Here is a 20,466-nt window from a genome sequence, read left to right on the forward strand (position 1 = left end):
TTTCCTTTTTCCTTTCTGCTTTTAAGTGATTTTTAAATGCTGTCTCTCACTGACCAAATTATTGGAAACTGTCTCCCTTTCTCTGTGTTAATAAGCTGATCGGCGACTGGCTCCCTGACGACTGAACAGAGCCAACACACTGCTCGTCTTCTTTTGTCTCAAAGCCAAAAGAAACTTCACGGAGAAACAAGTTCCCCCTTTCCTTCCCTTCCCTTCCCTTCCCTTCCCCTACACTAAGTCACGACACAATGGTGACTTAGGAAACTTGCCACTCTGATCACCAGGAACAAAACAGTGCAAGCCCAGAGGGAGGCGGGGCCAGTGGGGGAGGCGGGACTTGAGAGATGGGACCAATGAGAGGCGGGGCCAGTGGGGGAGGCGGGGCCAGTGGGGGAGGCGGGACTTGAGAGAGATGGGACCAATGAGAGAGGTGGGGCCAGTGGGAGAGGCGGGACCTGGAGCTCAGTTCTCCAGTACAAAGACTTCACCAAATGAACTGCCCATGTCATAAAAGATACCCACTGCTGACCTGTCTGCATTCCAGAACAATGCCAAAGATTCCCAGTTGATAGTGAAGAAGGCCACAACGTCTCATTCCTATCTAAGATCTTTCCTGTTTTGTCAACCCCAACTCTACCTGAATGGAAAGTCAAATTTTCCCTCCCACCTCTCCCCTTTTCCACAATCATCCAACGTTCCCCAGCTGTTATAAAGCAGCAGCTTCACAATCTACCAGAATTCTCTCTTTAATCCATGCAGTTTAGCCTAGATTAGAGGGCCCTGTGTAGTCCAGGGCTGCTGGAAGTTATTTAGTCTCTCCAGGTCCACAGTGTCATCAGGGTGAGGCAGGTACTCTTTCCATAGATGGAAGATAGCAAAATCCTAAGAATTTAGCTGACTGTCTTTGAGAGCTATTGTGGCCAAACAAATCATTATCCTGTGACCAACTGAGATGATAAACCTCTTAGAACTTAATTCAACCATTCCTTGAACAACAAACAGCCCATGAGGTAATCAGAACAGCTCATATTTATATATTGCTGTAGAGTTTGCAAAACCATGTACATACATGATCTCATTTCATCCTCACACCAACCCCATGAGGTAGGTGCCATGATTAGAATCATTTTTGCAAGTGAGGAAACTGAAGCTCAGAAGAATTAAAGGACTGGCCTCTGGCCACAGACCCTCTAGGGGTTAGTCTCCAGGTCCTCCTACCTCTAAGTCCAAGTCTTTCCAGGGCGCCACACTCTCTAAAGCTTAAAGGGCTAGATCAACATCAGTTATTATTATTACCACTGTACTACCAAGACTGTCAAACATTTTATACTCATAAGCATCAATGTGAGTTCTGTATTGGAAAAAATGACTGAACTGACCCTGTCCCTACCCTCTGATCTTACAACCAAAGGTAAGACGTGTTTCCCAGGAGAATTTATTTGTGTGCGCAGATTTACTCAAACACAGCATAACAGGAAGTCTTGTGTACAGAATAAGCACCAAAAATAGCAAATGTCCCACAGTTCACAGTCCATGCAAAAAAAAAAACACCAACTAATATAATGTTAGTGATATTTAAACTAGAGTCAAGAAAGCAAAGAGAACAGGCTGTTTTCTAGGCAAGCTCCATTTGATAGTTCAATATTCATTCACCCTTGACTGTCCCTCCCACTGACTCCCTCAATCCACAATCTGCCTTGCTCTCAGACCTCCCTATCATGCAGAGAAAAGATGGACATCTGTAACTAAAAGTTTCAACTTACAGTTATTGCAAGCAGGGTGCCATTTACTTCACGATATCAGGATATTGTGACCCTAAAATGTGGTCTTCTTATGTGAGTCTTAGTCTCCTTTGGCAGTTTAGTGATGCCCATGAACCCCTTCTCTGAGTAATGTTTTTAAAGGCATAAAATAAAATACATAAGATTGCAAAGAAAACAATTTGTATTTAAATATAGTAAAAAATACTTTAAAAAAACAAGTTCATTGAAAACTAAAATAAGAGTCCTTGTTCTAGATCTAATGGAGGGGAATGGGGAAATGGGTGTCTGTGGAATGGCTTTCCCTTGGATGGTAAGTTGTGAAAAAGATTTCAAAGAAAAGGCAACTATATCAGAAGATGGAGCACCTTTCCAGAATAATTTGTAGGAATAAAACGCTCAAAGAACTTAGAATCACAGAGCTGAAAGGGATCATGGTGGTGGTGAGCTATTTTATTCTAACACATTACTGAATAAGTATAGACTGTACAGAATCTGTAGGAGTCTTCCAACTTTTGCTTCCAAAGTTAATGGTGAAGAGCAGAGCCACCATTCTTGAGGCAGCCCACACCACTTTAATGGTTCTAATAGTTAAGAAGGCTTTCCACCCCTTATATCAAACCTAAAGATGCCTCTTTGCACCTATCAACCCCAGCTCCTGTTTCTATCTTTGGAGCAAAAAAGAACAAATCTAATCCTGTCACAAGGTGGTCCTTCCAATCTTTGAAGACCACTATCAAGTCCTCTCCTAAGTCTTCTCCTCCCCTAGATGAACATTCAGGTTTCTTTGGCCAGGCCTTCAATCTGATCCCAAGATCCTTCACCATTCTAGCTGCCTTTCTCAAACACTTTCCAGTTTATTAATGTCTTTCCTGAACAGTTGTACCCAGAACTAAACATAATACTCCGGAAGTGGCCTGACCAGGGCAGAAGACAACTGAACCAACCATTCTTTGTTTCTGAAGTGTATGCCTGTCTTCAAGCCATCTAACTCTACATAGCCCTTTCTGCTCAAAATATGGGATCCTATGAGGAGCCCTTCCAGCTCTCACTCCCTCAAAAATGCCCACAATCAATCTGTAACTTATATAAGAAAGACTAGCTAATTATTCAACCAATAAACATTTTTTAAGCAATTACTAGGTGCCAGGCACTGTGGGAAAAAAAAAAGCTGCCTCAAATCATTAAAATTAAGAAAGGTTGGGCTTTATCTAGAAGATGAGATTTTAGCTGGAACTTAAAAGAAGCCACAGAAGCCTGATGGAGATAAGGAAAGAAAACATTATTTCTCAATTTTAAAGTGAAATGAGCATACGTATATGTTGCAAAGATATTCCAGTTCAATCAATCTAGTATTTGTTAAATGTCTATGTGCATATACTATGTGCCACATGTGCTAAACACTGGGGGTACAAGTGAAAAAGAATGAGACAATCTCCATGCACAATTACTTTCTAATGGGGGAGACAAGTAATATAAAATATGTGTAAGACAAATATACAGATAATAAATAGTATTTGTATATATAACTATAAAAAGAATAAGTCATATTTGTAAAGCACTTAGCACAAGGCTTCTTTCCTTTACCTTCTGTAAAAATCATTCACCATAGAGCATTTGGGGAGGGAGGATACTAGTGATGGAGGTAACCAGAACAGCTACATACAGATACAGAAGATGTTGCCTGAGCTACATTTCAGAGGAAAACAGATAAGGAGGGAGTGCATTCCAGGCACAAAGGAACAGTGAGTACCAAGTTTAAGAGACAAGGGAGATGAAACATAATATATAAGGAACTGAGAGAAGGCTGCACTGGGCTGGACTGCAGAGTGTGGGAGGAGAAGCAATGACCAATGGCTCTGGGAGAGAGCCTGGGATCAGGTTGGGGAGGGCTTTAAAAACTAAACAGAGGAATTTCTACTCCTGGAGACCACAGGAAGCCTCAGGAGGTGAATAGGGGAGTTGCTTGGTTGATTTCTAATTGAATGAAAATTATTTTGGTGGTAATCCCACAGAGATCAGAAAGATGTTGCAATAACCTAGGTGAGAAGTGATTACTTAATCAAGTTCTTCTTCCAAAGAACAATACTTCCTGGTGACTCTGAATGAACCAAATGCATCACCAAATTCACTTTAATGTCAGGTGACTTCTAGTGAATAATTCATGAAGGTTTTGTGGGTTTCCAGAAAAGTGGAAAGCATTGAACACTCTTCCACCTTACCCAAGGCCACATAGCCCTATGGAACACCTCAGAACCTCAGAAAATTTGGCTACCTATGTGAGAGGAATTTAAACTAGGTAATTTCTAAGGTCCCTGCTAGTGCTAACCAGATACAGTCCCATGTACTATCCTAGTGTCCAACCATCCAAAAATGCAGCCCCAGCCTCAACCAAGACTATGAGGCATCCTGATAAAAGAAAGAGTTGGGAGTGAGAAGAGACAAAGAGGAAGTGGAGAAAAGGAAGAGGAGGAGGAGGGGCAGAAATGGATGAAGAGGAGGAGGAAGAGGAGGAGGGAGAGGAGACCACTATGATGATTACTATCATCAATCATGTGAATTTTTAAAAATTAAGTTAAGTCAATCATGTGAATTATTAAAAATATAGACACATAAGTCTAACCCAAGAACTCCTTGCTCAATCAGCATCAACTTTTGAATACATGTTTTATTATTCCCATGATTCATCATATCTGAACACCTACATCTACATGACTGGGGTGGTGACAATAACTGGGACAAAGAAGAAGAGGTTCCTCTTGATAACTTGGGGGTGGTTCTAGTAACCTTTCTCCTCATCAAACTTAAAGCTCTAGAAGATAACAGTTACTAGAAAAACATGTTTAGAACTTAGAATATGAACACAGAAGATATTATGGATACAAGGCTAGGAGGACTCCTATTTAACCTCCTCATTTTAATGCTCAGGCAACAGATTGAAAGAGTTTACTTGACTTGCCTAGGATATAAATGCTGTGCTTCCGTGGCAGATCCTCTGACTGGAACTAGTGGCCTTTCCACTACATTACACTGCCTTGATGGTAAGCATTGTCAAAACCCACCTCATTTTGCCCAGGAGGAAGCTTAGACGCAGAGAGGGCTTCCAAAGTCATGGAGATGAACTGGTAAGAGAGCCATAACAAGAAGCCAGGTTAAGCAATACAAAGTCAAGGTATTCGTGTTAACCAAAAAGAAGAAAGCAGAGTCAAAAGCTGAGTGGATTGAGACTCAAGCCTTACAGAAGGGAGGTCCTGGGTTCAAATTTGACCTCAGACACTTCCCAGCTGTGTGACCATGGGCAAGTCACTTAACCCCCATTGTGTAATACACAGTATTGATTCTAAGACCAAAGGGAAAGGTTTTTTAAAAATGATGGGGGGGTGGGGGGGGCCAGAGGAGAAAGTAGCCAGGAGATAATTTGTACAATGACTTCTATAGACACCTTCCCTCCCCTTCTCAAGGAGCAACCAGACTAATGGGGGAGAAGATATGCAAACAAGCTATCTTTAGGATAAATTGGAGGTAACCACCAGAGGGAAGGGACAACTGATATATTGCCTTGAGTTTTAAAGAATGTTTTACATATAGCATTTGATCCTAAAACATAGTCATTATCTGAAATGAGAGTTTAACCCATCTATTCTGCCTCTAAATCTGGACTTTTCTGCTACACTGCCTCTGCAATTCCTGGTGTTTCACAGAGTGTGGCACCCTTTTAAACTCTGCAGCTAAACCTTTTCAAAGAGCAATGCTTTCCCCTATTAAGACTAATTTTTCATTTCATGATAGATGCAAAAAAAGTCAGACTTGTTTTCCTCAAACAATTACTTTACAGTCTTTCTAGTATATATATATATATATATATATACATGTATATATATGTGTGTGTGCACATATTTGTATATGTATGTACATATGTGTGTATACATGCATTTGTGTATACGTGTGCACATATGGGTGTCTGTATATATTGTACATATGTGTACATGTGTGTATAGTGTGTATATGTCCCTCACTTTTTAGTATACTCTAAATGTAGAATATATATTCTATAGACTAGAATAGAGAGAGACAATATAGAATAGAATAAATATATTCTGAAAAGTACTGAAGAGTACGTGTTCTCTAGGTTTTTATGAAGAAGTGGCCTGGCATAGTGCATGCAGAGCTAGTTTCAGAATTAAGATCTGGGTTCACCTCCAGCCTTTGGCACATCCTGGCCATGCCACCCTAGCTGTGTCACTTGATCTCCCTAAAAACAATAAATTGAAGCAGAATTAAAAAGCGACATTGATGGAGGGAGTTCTCTGGATCTATGAAATTATAGGTTTGGACCGAAATGGGAGGGGGGGGCTTTATATAGCATACCTACATAACAGTATTGTACAACCACACACACATATACACACACACACACACACACACACACACACACACACACACACACACACACACACACACACACACATATATATGTGTATGTATTTTTTTAAGTCAGTTTACCTAGTATTTCCTCCTTTGGATTACTTCTAAACACCCATCCCAGTTTGCTAAGATTTGTAAAACAAATATTTGTCCAGTGGCCTGTTTCCCTGAGGCATGTAAACAAAGGGTCCATTGTGTTTTACAGGAGAGAAATCAGGAAGATAAGAATGGAGGCACAGGAAGAGAAAAAGAGGAAAAGTCAAATTAAGGCTGAAGAATAAGAGAAATAATGTAGCAAGTTCATCTGGGAACTTCCTTAGTTCAGATTTAAACCTCACTGGCTTGCTACATTGTTGTCTAAGGAGGAATGACAATTTGCCTGTTTCAAATCTGAGTCCAGCCAGCCTCAGTTTTCAGAGAGGGCTTCTGGGTTTTTGAGGCATGAATGAACTATCAGTTGCAGGCGTGGGCACATGAGTTTGTTTCCAGCTACTGCTAGGGGATCCCTTTGATAGGTTGTGGAACTTGAAGTAAGGAAAACACCTGAGTTCTAATCCTACCTCAGAAATATAATAGCTGTGAGACCCTGATCAAGTCATTTACCCTCTTTGTGTCCTGGTTTCCTCTTCTGTATTTTAGTTCAAACCAGACTTGCCCAAGAATCTCCTCTACTTCTTCATCAAAAAGTGGCGAGCCAGCCAGACTGCTTGAACTTCTGGGAAGGAGAAGCCTCCCTCTCTCCAGACATCCTATTCCTCTCTGGACAGCTCTGTTAGGAAAGTCCTCCTCAGAGCTCGCCTTAATCTGCCTCTCTTCATCCAGGGCTCCTACTTCTGCGGCAGGGGCTGAGGAGAACCTTGCAGAGCTCTTTCCACACCAGGGTCCACCCCGCACCCTTCCTGAGCCTCCTCTTTTCCAGGTTAAACAACTCTAGTTTGTCATCCCCACTTTTAGAGCAGGGGAACAAAGCTCGGTGAGATTCCGGCTCAGAGAGCAGTCGGGCACTTTGGCATCATGTCACAGAATCAGAGAATTTGAAAGGTGGAGGGGATTTGAGTGTCATGTAGTTCAACCCACACATGAAAGGAATCCTTACTATAACATTTCACTTTTGGACAAATCCAATTGTGAAGGTTTTTCTCACCTCAAGTCTAAATGGATCTCCTCCTGGTCCAGGCCCCTGGGATCAAACACTCTCTACATCAGAGCTCTTCCAACATGATTTGGCTCAAGACCAAGACAAACTAGAGCTCGGGGAGCCTCACTGCACTCCTCTGTAAAATGGGTAGAAAAACATTTGCCCTACCTACATCACAAGGCTGTGAGGAACTAACTTCTCACATTTCAAAGCACTATTCTTGCAATGTAAGTCTGTATCTTCTAACTTTGTTTACAGATAAGGCAGGAAGGAACAGAGATAGCATTCAAATGTAGGACTTAATGTTTCTGATTCCAGTAGTCTTTCCACTACTTCACTGTCAATCTTGATACAATTAAAACTTCTGAAAGGACAGATTTGAAAGATCCAAATGAAATTCTGAAAAATAAACTGGGGGGGGGGGGGGAGGCACAGTGGATAGAGAAAAGAGGCCTGAGTTCAAATCTGTCATCAGACACTTCATAGCTCTGGGACTCTGGGCAAGTCACTTCACCCTCATTGCCTAACCCTTAACAGCTCTTAGTATTGACTCTATGACAATTTTGTTTGTTTGTTGTTAAAAAAAAAAAGTTGTTCTGTTGGGCAGTCTTCATGACACCATGGACCACAGCACACCGGGGCTTTCTGTCCTCTGCTACCTCTCAAAGTCTGTCCAAGTTCACGCTCACTATTTCTACGACACTGTCTATCCATCTCATCTCTGCCATTCCCTTCTCCTTTTGCCTTCGATCTTCCCCAGCACTGGACTTTTCCATTGAGTCCTGGCTTCTCATTATGGGGCCAAAATACTGAAACTTCAGTTTCCAGGGAATAGTCTGAATGGTATCCACTTTACTCCAGTGGGGATCCCTTTCTGCAGTCAGAGCCCAATCTCTCAGGGATCACTATCTAGTTGCTAACAGAAAGGTCGGTACAAAAAATTTGGAGTTTGTCTTCCTTTTAAAAAACTCTTACCTTCTGTCTTAGAATCAATACTGTGTGTTGATTCTAAGGCAGAAGAGCAGTAAAGGCTAAGCATTGGGGATTAAGTGACTTGCCCAGGGTCATTAGGAAGTGTCTGAGGTCACATTTGAACCCAGGACCTCCCATCTTTGGGCCTGGCTCTCAATCCGTTGAGCCACCCAGGTACCTCCTGTAGTTGATTAATTTAAGGAGGAAATCTGGCTTAATGGAATAATTATTTCAGTTTTTATGTTATCTTGGACAAGTCACTTGATTTCCGTGGCTGTAATTTTCCCATCAATAAAATGAAAGGGTGGACTAATTGAGTTCCCAAGTCCCTTCTGGCTCTGTATCCTTTGATCTTACAACATAATGAGAGATGAAGACTGTAAAAACCACTTTGCCGATTTTTATTCTAAAAATGAAGGTATTGCCTTGCATTTGTTAATTATCAGAGTACTTAAAGTTCTCAAAACATTTACCTTTTGAAATTTAAATGACAAAAGGTGACTAGATTGCATCTAAATTTGAGAAGAAAAAATGAATTGATTATCTTCATTTTTTTCAAAGTTTTCAAAGTTTCGCCAGGATAGAGAATGATGCAGAATGACATAGAGAAGGGAATTATGGTCTCAGAAATTTGCCCAGGGTGCACTGCAAGGCTAAGGGTCTTGCTCATGGCCACAAAACCAGGATAGCAATGTGAGAAGCAGGGCTTGAATTCAAGTCTTCCAGATTTGAAGGCCATCTCTCTGGCCAGCATGCCATATAGGCATTTCTTTTTAAATTAAGGGGGGAAAAAAGGTTTGGTCATAAGCTCCCCTAGATCTCCTTTAATCCTGCATGCCCGATAAGATTGTTCTGTTCTAAGGGATACAGAAGGAGTATCCTAACTTGCCTTAATGACTCAGCCCGGTGCTTAACAGTCCTCAGCTGGGCAGACCTTGCTAAGAGTTCACTTCTTTAGCCTATTTTCTTCTTCATTATACACTTTGCTTACATTCTGTCCTGAAGGGCAATGCCCTCCCTGGGATCAGGGGATCAGGAGATTTAGCACTAGCAGGGGCTAAAGAGAGATCATCTCCTCCAATCTCCTCACGGTCCTGAAAACGTGTTAAGCTTAATCTTAGATTCTTTTTTCTGATTTTTTACATTTATTGTCAACTTAATATCGAATACCAATAGAACTGTTCTCCTGTTTCTTTTGCACCATCTCATAAAGGTCGTGCCAGGTTTATTTTCTTGTTGCTTATAATCTTTTTTCTTTAAACTCTTACCCTCTGCCTGTATTGATTCTCAGAGGAACAGCGACAAGAGTATGGCGACCACGATGGAGTGACTTGCCCAGTCACCCAGCTAGGAAGAGTCTGAGGCCAGATTTGAGCTCAAGATGAGCCTTCCTGACTCTCCGCCTGGCATTCTGCCCCTTGTAGCGTACAACGTTGGACTTGCCCAGGATCACACAGCCAAAGTCAGTGGTAAAACTGGAACGGAAGTCTTTCTGTCCCCAGAGTCAGCCAGCTCTCTCTCTCCATTCTATCTTGGGGTGATTAATAGATACTACTTAATGAGGCAATTAGTCAGGTAAGGTAATCGATTAAAAGGATAATAATAATAATCACTAGGCTTTGCATAGCTGATCTGTGATAGCATGCATTACACTTTTCCTGAATTGCCTCATTCGACTCCACCAGCTAGCTCCAAGCAGATCTTCTTATGTCCATTTTACAGATGAAATAACAGGCTAAGAGTGGTAAGGTGACTGCTCCAGAATCACAAAGTCATTGCTAGAACTTGAACCCAGACCCAGATTTTCTGATTCCAAGGTCAGTGCTTGTTCAGTACTGTAATAAAGTAGAAGTAGAGCCCTAACGTGACCAAGTCCCCTCATCTCTATGGATCAAATAGCTGTAAAACTCCTCTTCCCTCCCTCGGCATCAAAGGACTGCTAGAAGGTGAAATGAAATCAGAGATGACAGAACCATCTATCAGTCAGTCGATAAACACTCCCAGTTCCTTGCTGAGAAAGGGCTCTCTAAAGGGTAGGCTTTCGTCAGTCCTGTTTTACAGAGGGGTGCTATTCTGCCATGTGAATGAATCTGGAAGGGACGCCTGGAATTATATACGCTTTCTCTGTCTGTCCAGCCTCCAGATAGTAAGAATGAGTTTCCTCACTTAATACGAAGCCAGTACAAGTATTTTGAGTTGGGTACAGGAGTATGCACATGCTTGATGCACTTAGCAGATGCCGATCCCAGGAATGATCCATCGGGCGCCAAATTTTAGGCATTTGCAAGACAGTTATGTCTAACAGTAAAGAGTCAGGGGGTGATTCTTACCTGTTTCCTTCCACCAAGGAAGTAAACAGCCTCTACAAAAGCCTGTCCGGATCCCCAAGTTGTTGATGTTCTCTCCTTGAATTTCCATGCTTAATTTCGTATTCACTTGCTATCTACTCATCTGTAGATATGCTACTTATTTGTCTTAAATATCTTCTAGAATCAACACTCTCTTTTTGTTCCAAGACAAAAGAGCGGTAATGGAGAGACAATGAGGGGTAGGTGTCTTGCCCAGGCTTACACAGCTAGGAAGGGTCTGAGATGAATTTGAACTCAGGACCTCCCATCTCAATCCACTGGGTCACCCTGCTGCCCCCCATACATGCTATAAACATCATCTCCTCTTCCTCCATTGATCACAAGCTCCTTGGGAGTAAATGCTATTTTCTTTCTTGTTTTGGCACATTTCCACCTCCCACCTCTCTCCATTTCCCATCATTTCACTGCTATGGGGAACTCTCAGGAACCAAATTCCCTCCACCAATTTCAATCAGACAACCTGCAGACTTATGGTTGTAAAGAGAGATTCTATGATCTGCTCCTGCCTTCCTGATTCCAGGGTCAGCTCTCCACCCCCAATGCCACGGTGCCTCTGACATCCCATGTGACCAGGAAGACAACCGAATTGCCTTTAATAGAGCAAAATGAGTTGAGAAGATCCCACCATGAGGATATGTCCATGCATCCTTTTATTGAGTCCCCATCCACAAAGCTTTGAAGTGTCCTCAGGGACAAGTTTTCCTGTGCCAAAGTGGGCTTCATTCACCAAATCATTTAATTTATGATAAGACTCATTATACGGGCTTGCTTGGTATCATGAGAATTCCATTACATTTGGAATCAGGGGCCCAGATTCAAATCCTGCCTCTGCTACTTAGTACCCACATGACCCTGGGCAAATCACTTCACTTTGCTAGGACTGCTTCCTCATCTGTAAAATGAGGAGATTGGACTTTCCAGCTCTTCTCCATGGTCTATCAAACCCTTTTAGTCACCTGCTCCATAGGACATGGTATATATGCGTGCTCTTAAATGATAGCAAGTCAACTGGCTAAAACCAATGGATTGAGAGCATGGAAGAAAAAGGAATGGTAGATAGCAGGAAAAGGGGTTTTCAAGGCTCAAAAATCACTGACTCCTAGCAGGGGCAGGAAACGCAATTCACACCCAAACACAAACTCCTCCACTATCAACAACCACCCTGGATGCCTCCTGGCTTTGTTTTAACAACAGGAAACCTCCCCACCCTCAGTCTGAAGTGGCTTCCCATGGTTGGTCCAGTGAGCTAACTCTGGTTCTCCTTATAGGAGTCATCAGCTATTAGAGCCCAACACTGAATAAACTTTTCAGACATATAAAATCCTATAAAAGGCATATAAAATGAGATAGTCCCTTGGTCATAAACTCCAAGTAAAAGATTTTTAAAGACACCATTGGAGGCCATGCCACAGAAATGCGAATTAAACAGATCATAAAGCTTAAATACAAAGAGAGAGAGAGAGAGAGAGAGAGAGAGAGAGAGCATTGCCTTTTCTGCTTTTGATAGATAGATAATGCAGGAATCCCTAGTATTTGGGTCAAGAGGGCACCTATTCCACCTGGAATAGGCTTTTACAAACCACCATATACAGCCAAGCAAGAACTTGCAAAGAAGCACTGTTGATATTCTTCAGTAGGCATGTGTACTCTGAAAAATCTTATTTTCTTTTAAAGTCTTGTTTTAAAGAGTCTGAGAATTAAAAACCTTTCTTCTGAAAGCCTTGCTCATAGTGTACAGAAAATTAACTCAGCATGTTGGGGATATCTCTCTGTCTACCTATCTATCTGTCTCTCTACCTGTCTCTATCTATCTATCCATCCATTCATCCATCCATCCCTCTCTCTCTGCCTGTCTGTCCATCTCTTTCTCCCTCTCTATTATGTCTACCCATTTATTCATCCCTATCTATCCACCCATCCATCCATCTCTGTCTGTCTGTCCATCTATCCATCCCTCCCTTCCTCTCTCCCTCCTCTTTCTCCCTCTCTATTATCTGTCTATCCATCTATCTATCCATATCTCTCAATATATATTTATCTGTCTACCTATCTATCAACCATCTATTTATCTGTCTATCCATCTATCCATCCATCTCCCTCTCTATATATATATTTATCTGTCTGTCTATCCATCTGTCTCTATCTCTATCTGTCTATCCATCTATCCATCCATCTCCCTCTATATATATATTTATCTGTCTGTCTATCCATCTGCCTCTATCTCTATCTGTCTATCCATCTATCCATCCATATCTCTCTTTCAATATACATTTATCTATCTATCCATCTATCCAACCATCTCTCTCTCTATTTATCTGTCTATCCATCTATCCATCCATCTCCCTCTATACATATATATTTATCTGTCTGTCTATCCATCTGTCTCTATCTCTATCTGTCTATCCATCTATCCATCCATATCTCTCTTTCAATATACATTTATCTATCTATCCATCTATCCAACCATCTCTCTCTCTATTTATCTGTCTATCCATCTATCCATCCATCTCCCTCTATACATATATATTTATCTGTCTGTCTATCCATCTGTCTCTATCTCTATCTGTCTATCCATCTATCCATCCATATCTCTCTTTCAATATACATTTATCTATCTATCCATCCATCTATCCACCCACAAATATTTACACATATATACTGACATGTAATATGGATACACAAATATAATGTAGATGTGTATTTCCTACTTCATGTTGCTCTTTCTCTGAGCAATCCTCTCGATAAGAAGGTGAACCATTGAAACATTCTAGTGCAATTAAGACCAGTATGTACATGGAGTCCAAAGAAAGCTGGAAAGACCCAAATGAAACAATACAAACCTGGGAATGGTGATGAAGCATCAGAAGGATGGAGCTAACCTTAACCACGAGCTTATGAGGAAAAGCAAATGAGAATGATGGATAAGCATTCTGATCCTGACAGAGGCAGAGGCTCCAGTAATGCTACAATACTAAATGTGTTCAACTTATTCAGTTTTCAATTAATTTCATTAAAGACACCAAGCAAATTTAGTTTTGTATATTAATATTCACCGTTTTAAATGAACTGTTTATTATTGAAATGGGGAAATCATTCTGTGTTTCTACAAGAGAGTCAGGAGGGACCCGTGTCACTTGGTAAGAGGGCCTAGAGAGCATCCGTTCCCCTCCTCCTTTCTCTGCCTCTGAGCACAGATGGTCCAAACCTTATAGGCTCACCCTGAGCCATGGATAATGAGGCCATAATTCTGCTTAGCCTTCAGCCTGGGCGGTGACTGGCACATTAGCATCAAAACTGGATTATCAGCTTCACCACACCAGAAACAAAATATCAGTTCCCCAGCCAGACCATCTTTTGGTCAGGAAATCACTCAAACAACACCACATTTCTACACGATTTCCCCCTGTTTAGAATTGGGAGATTCACAGTTGCTCTGAAGCCTGTTTAACAAACTACCTTCATTTCTTCTTCTTGGGGGGGGGGGGGGGTGGTAGGGGGAAGAAGAGAATACAGTACTATTCCTGAATACTAATGCCCCAAACTACTACAAATGCTAATTTGGTACCAACAACCTATGATTAAAAAAACAATAAATGCACCTCAAGTACAAGAATTAAGACATCACTGAAAAGCTCCCCCCCCCCCATAACCAAATGGCCATTTTATTTTATTTTTTTAATCTTAATCATCTGAATTCTGTTGAAGAGATGCTGTCCTTTGGCTGAGATATTAATACAAAGCCCTTCCTTCTCTTCTCTAGAAGTCTTCTCATTGGATGTAAAGAAGTCAGATCCCTTTCAAAAAGCAAAACAAACAAAAAACCAAAAACCCTTTTCTTGATCTTTCCACCTGAAGCCTCTCAAACTGAACAGGTGTCACTGCACATACAGTTGCTAAGTGTCCCTGCTTGAGGCTGGTCACATCGTGCTTTCCACTGATCTCCTTCAAAGCCATTAGACTCCCCCTACCCATGACCATTTAGTCAATGAGGTCTCTTTTAGAGGCAGCCAAGTGGCACAGGGACAGAGTGCTAGGTCTAGAATTAGTCTAACAGACCTGAGTTCAAATCCCACCTCAGACACTAACCATATAATCCTGGGCAAGTCACTTAGCCTCTGCTTGCCTCATTTTCCTCAACTGCGAAATGGGCATAATAATAGTACCTTCCTTCCAAGATTGCCGCAAGAATTCAGTGGGATGTTATTTGTAATCTGATTAGTACAGTGCCTGGTATATAGTAGGTACTTAATAAATGCTTGTTTCCTTCCTTCCTTACAATGTCTCTGAAAAAGAAAGTTTGCAAATGCCAAAATATGGGATCTGTATGACCCTAGACAAGGCATCTCTCTCAGCCTTCATTTCATGATCTGTAAAATGGGGATAATAACAGCACCTCCCTCATGATGAAATCAAATGAGACACTGTCTGTAAATTGGGCTTTATAAATATCAAACTCCCATATAAATGCTAGCTCATATTTGATTTGGATCTAGAAGGAACTTTGACAATCATCTTGTCTATCTTCTCTCATTTTCCAGATGAGGAAACAGGTTTTAGAGAGAAAAAGGCTTAGGGGGAGCCCAAGATCATAGGATCTTAAAGCTGAAAGGTCACATAATTCTAAGAAAAGCAGAGATTCAAAGCAAGATCCTCTGAGTTCAAATCCAGTTGCTTTTTCCCACTGTACCCCAATATATGTCTTCTAGCTTTGGAAAAGTTACGGATGGAGTAGACTTGCCTGGCACCAGAAAGCAGAGTGAGAAGAAACCAGGAGGTGCTGGAAAGAAGACGGACTCAGTGTAAGGAGGCTCATTTTATATCTATGAGAGCTGGCCAAAAGGGAATGGGCTGTTACAGCAGGGAATAGGTTCTCTCCTTCATTGGAGGTCTGAAAGCTAACAATGAATGTTTATTTGCTGGAGTATATGGTGTGTAAAGGGGAGAGAGTGTCTTTTTTCAGGTGTCATTTGGACAAAGAGAACCACCAAGATCCTCTTCAACTCTGAAATGTTCAGATTCTCTGAACTGCGGTTGTCCACAGTACCTTTTCCCAAGAGGACTTTCCTCTCCAAGTACATTCTTACCTGCTCAGTTCCATACATTGGACCCATTAGCCATTGAAGTCTCTGCTCACAAAGTGGGAACACGAATTGAAGAAAGAACTGAAAGTGGCCTCAAAAATGTACAATACCGAGATTAGATCAATTGATTTCTTGCTCAAGTTACTCAGATAGAATGATACAATCCCTCTTCCCATTTTAAATTCTGGTCAAGTCTATCTTTCTTGTCCTACTTCTGAGAGTCAAACATCATGTGGGTGAGGGTCAAAGGTTTCCACAAGCCTTTCCAGGATTTTGTAGAATAAATAATAGAAATCAGACAATCAAAAACCCGCCAGTTCAGTCCAGTCTGCCTTTGCCAATTCCGGTTTATTTCCTGCCACACATTTTCAAGTTTGACCACAAATTGAGAGGAAATTTTCTACTTTTCTGGTTCTCTACTTTTACAGATGGGGAAACTGAGTCACATAAGAATTTTTTTTTTTTACTTCAGATTCAAACCCAAGTCCCTAAGTCCAACACTGTCTCCACTACACAACCAGGGCATTTATGCTTCTTGGTTTACAAAGCCCAGTATTGATAAAGTATAACAAACAGCTGCCCATATAAAGAGCTTCATTGACAAAGTCATAAGGGAGCACAGAAATCATGAGGGAAGTCGCTTGTGGGGATCGTGGGGGACAAAAAAACCCTATCTTCTAGGGTCTGGGCAATGGAATTAACAGACATCAATTGAGTGACAGAGAATGGGTCTGCGTATGTTGAGCTACTGAACCCTGGACAAGGAAACACCCAGCCAAGTAATTAGAAATCTATTTCTGTCACTTAAAACATTGTAGCTGCATATGATGTGGCTATGGTTTTTCAAATTCTAGAAACTGATTTTTAATTACCCAACTGGGTGTCTCCCTATTCAGGGCTCAGTGCCTCGAAGGCCAGCTTCTCAGGCTTCTGATTGCTTTGTCATGACTCTGTACCCTGGAGTGGATCACTGGCTGTTCTGACTACATCCTGGGTTTTCTACTGAACAAAATGCAAAAAAAAAAAAGCCAAAACAAAAAAAAACAAACCAGAGGATTCAGTGCCATTGTTATTTCAGCACAACACTATAAATATATTTCCTTAAGGGGGGAAAATGATGCTAGACTTCTTTCCTTTAAAAAAAGGTTAGGGATAGGTCAATTTTATTTTCTATTTTCCTGAAGTTCCCTAATTTTTTTTTTTTGCCACATTTAAGCCTTCTTGGCTTGGAGGCAGAAGAGATTGGCTGACCTTTCCTTTTCTCCTTAAGTATAAGAAAGATGGTATGTTACAATGGGAAGAGAAATGGATTTTAAACCAGAGGACCTGAGTTCAAATCCCAAGGTGGCTACTTACTATTTATATATTTTTGAGCACATCACTTAATCAAGAAGCCTTCATATCAATGTTCCAAATAGAGGGACAGAGAAGAAGAGTGAAAAGCAATGGAAAGAGTACTGGATTTGCAAGCAGCAAGTCTGAGTTCAAATCCTACCCCAGCTACTTGCTACTTAAATAAATTGGACAAGTCAAATCAACTCTCTTACATCAATTCCACCATTGCCTTAACCTAGCACTGATCCAAAAAATTTTAATAACAATGTTTTGTTAAATATTTTACGTTAAATATGCCTAATTTCCAAACTACATCGAATAAAAAGCTTTCAAAATATAGAGACCAAAAGGAGGAAAAAGTAAAAGCTGCTTTGGAAAAGGTCAAGGTACCTAACTTCCCCATTGTCCTATCTGTACTGAGGTTATCTCAAATATGTTGGAAGTGAGTTTGAGTGTCTGAGAGTAGGAAGTAGTACTAGAGGGGGATGCAATGCATTCTGTATCTCACTCATCCACAGAAGTAAAGATAAGCTTACATCTTAGTGATCTTATTCCCCTGCAAAAAGCTATCATTTTATCACCCCATGCAATAAATTATAAAATATTCAATATGAAAGAATAACAGCAAGATAGCAACTTGTCCTAAGGCCTTTTTTGTTGCTAAACTCCATAAAAAATGAAAAAGAAAGTCCAAAAAATTACTGCCATTTACATGGCACTCTAAAATTTTGCAAAGCCTTTTACTTCTATCTATTACCTCAGAGGAAAAATGCAGGAAAAGACTAAAGGCAGTATGTTCTCATAGATAAAGATCAAGAGTAAGACAGAAAAGAGGGGAAAAAATGAATCTACAGATACTGTAGGGGTCAAGATTCCTGAAGTCAATGATTCTTAGCCTTTTGTTGGTGATCTGAGCCCCTTTGGCAGTCTGCTGAAGTTTCTAGACCTCTTCTCACAATGCTTTTCAATGCATAAAATACATAGGATAACCAAAGAAACCAAAGTTTGGCGAATATAAAGCGGCAATTTGCCTTCCATCCAAGTTCATAGACACTCTAAAATGTATCCTTTTTAAGAAACCTTAGAGGCAAGTAGGTGGCTCAGTGGATAAGAGAGCCATGCCTGGAGATGAGAAGTCTTGGGTTCAAAATTGGCCCCAAACATTCCTAGCTGTGTGACCCTGGCCAAGCCACTTAACCCCAAATTGCCAGCTCTTATTGTTCTTCTGCTTTGGAGCCAATATTCAGTATTGAGTCTAAGAGAAGGAAGGAAGGAAGGAAGGAAGGAAGGAAGGAAGGAAGGAAGGAAGGAAGGAAGGAAGGAAGGAAGGAAGGAAGGAAGGAACTTTAAGTTATAAGGTAGAAAAGAAAAAACTTAAAGACAAGGCATATATATATAATAAAGGAATTCTCTGTTGTTCTTCATCCCAAACCTAAAAGACCTCTTTTCTACCCCTGATGTGCTTACAGATTTACCAACTTAATATTAGAAATAAAAAATGGGTGTTCAATTTTGACAAATCTTAAAACCAGATGTCAAGGGGGTCCTGAAAAAAGAACTGAAAGAAGCACTATGTCACTGGCCAGTGGAGAGGTTATGGTTCTGTGACCAGTTCTCTTTTCGAAAGATGATGAGACCACTGGGCAACCTATTTGAACTCACTGTGCCTTATTTTACTTAAAAATATCTAGAGTAAAAACCGTATATACCATCCTGCTTTCTTTTCACAGAAACAAGGTAAATGTAGATATTGTGAAAGTAGACCCAAGCTGAGAGCTATTACAACTTTCCTTGGCCTGATCATTTCACCCTGGGTCTGGAATATTTCTCTTATTTGATCCAAAGGTAATAAAAACACAGCAGGTAAATACTTCCTGGGCCAGGCTGAACTCTAGTAAATCCACTTGAGATATAATCCTGTCCCAAGAGACCCTATTAAGCCTCCCCTCACCCAAGGGAGCCAGTTTCTCATCTTTAACAGAACTGTCAATCTGCATAGAATAAACTCCTGGTACAGGTCTGTGACTTAGGACATTTGGGGGACCGTGGCGCCATGCGGAATAACTATGATTACTTAAGGTCATCTTGAGATAACTAATCTCTTTCTATCTCCACATAGCTTTCAGTAAGCCTGTGGAAGAAAGCCAACCATGAATATGGTCCTTATGTCAGATTATGGGCATTCTATGACACCACTAACTCAGTCTAAGGGGCAGCATTAGGATTCCAAGCTCTCTCTCCAAACAAGATAAATGAGGATTATACAATCACTTTTTAATTCTTTAGGGAAAAGTCCTACCTGCATCCCCCAAAGGTATAGCGATGCTTAAAATTAGCACTAACGAGTTATTCATTTTCCAGTTCACAAATCAGTCACATCTATTGAGAGTTCACTATGTATAGAGGAAAATAATAGGCACTATTGGTAGTTTGGTCCCTGCCTTCAAGGAGTTTATAATCTGACACTAGCGAGGAAGGACAATATTTCTATAAAGATTTACATAACCAGGTTAACCTTCTTCAAACAAGATTTTGTCTGTCTCTCCCCCAAGCACCCCTCTAGCTCCTCATTGCCTCCAGGATAAAGTTCTACCTTCATAGTCAGACACAGAAGGCACTTCATAATTTGTCTCTACTCCAGCTTTATCTGAAGGAGAAACTCTCTTTTCCAACCAGACTATTCTAGGTATTGAATCCTCAATCTCCCATTTCATTCTCAGAGTCTTTGTTGTGCTTACGTTGTTCTCTCTACCTGCAATAGCAGGGCTTCATTTTTAAATTTGAGCTGTTGTTTTTTTTTAAACCATAACCTCCTCATCAATACAGCTTCTTCCTGCCTTCAATCAAATTTAACCTGATGGGCAGAATGGGGTCTCCATTCTTTAATCTAAGTGCATTTCTGAGCACAATGTTCAGTCAAGAAGCAACATTATACTAATCTCTTCCTACTTCACAGAATCTCATTTTTGGAAGGGACTTCAGGAACCACCGAGTCCAATTAGCTCCAGAACAGAGGTTCTTACAGACTACTTTCTGGCACAGTCTCGCCAAGTGCACATCTTAAAAATCTCTAAATAGTAGAAACGCATGTGGTCTAGTGAAAATATCACTCATTTAGAGTCAATGGCCCCGGGATCAAATCTTGCTTCTATTGCTTATTAACTGTGTGATCTTCAGTAAGTCACTTATCCTCCTGGGGCCTCAATTTCCTCATTTATAATACAAGGAGAGTGGATTACGTGATCTCTCAGGTCCCTCCCAGCTCTAGATCTATGACCCTACAACTGTTCATCGTTCCACTCTGCAATTGCTCTAAGTATTGGGAAATTTCCTTTAGATTGAGCAAAAAGCTGACCCTCTAACATTTCAACCCATTTCTGACCTCT

The 20,466-nt window shown here is 40.9% G+C and overlaps 1 protein-coding gene and 1 long non-coding RNA gene across 4 annotated transcripts in view; both read right to left on the reverse strand.

Moving 5' to 3' along the window:
- Positions 1-20,466, reverse strand: part of MAML3 (mastermind like transcriptional coactivator 3) — a 556,838-nt gene that overhangs the window by 458,646 nt on the left and 77,726 nt on the right. The gene's annotated exons all lie outside the window — the stretch shown is intronic.
- Positions 1-20,466, reverse strand: part of LOC103096559 (uncharacterized) — a 47,446-nt gene that overhangs the window by 6,375 nt on the left and 20,605 nt on the right. The window contains exon 1 of the long non-coding RNA XR_468836.3: positions 1-20,466. This exon is cut by the window's right edge and continues 20,605 nt beyond it. This is a non-coding gene — a long non-coding RNA (uncharacterized LOC103096559).

The sequence above is a fragment of the Monodelphis domestica genome, chromosome 6 (genome assembly GCF_027887165.1).
Source record: "Monodelphis domestica isolate mMonDom1 chromosome 6, mMonDom1.pri, whole genome shotgun sequence".
NCBI lineage: Eukaryota > Metazoa > Chordata > Mammalia > Didelphimorphia > Didelphidae > Monodelphis > Monodelphis domestica.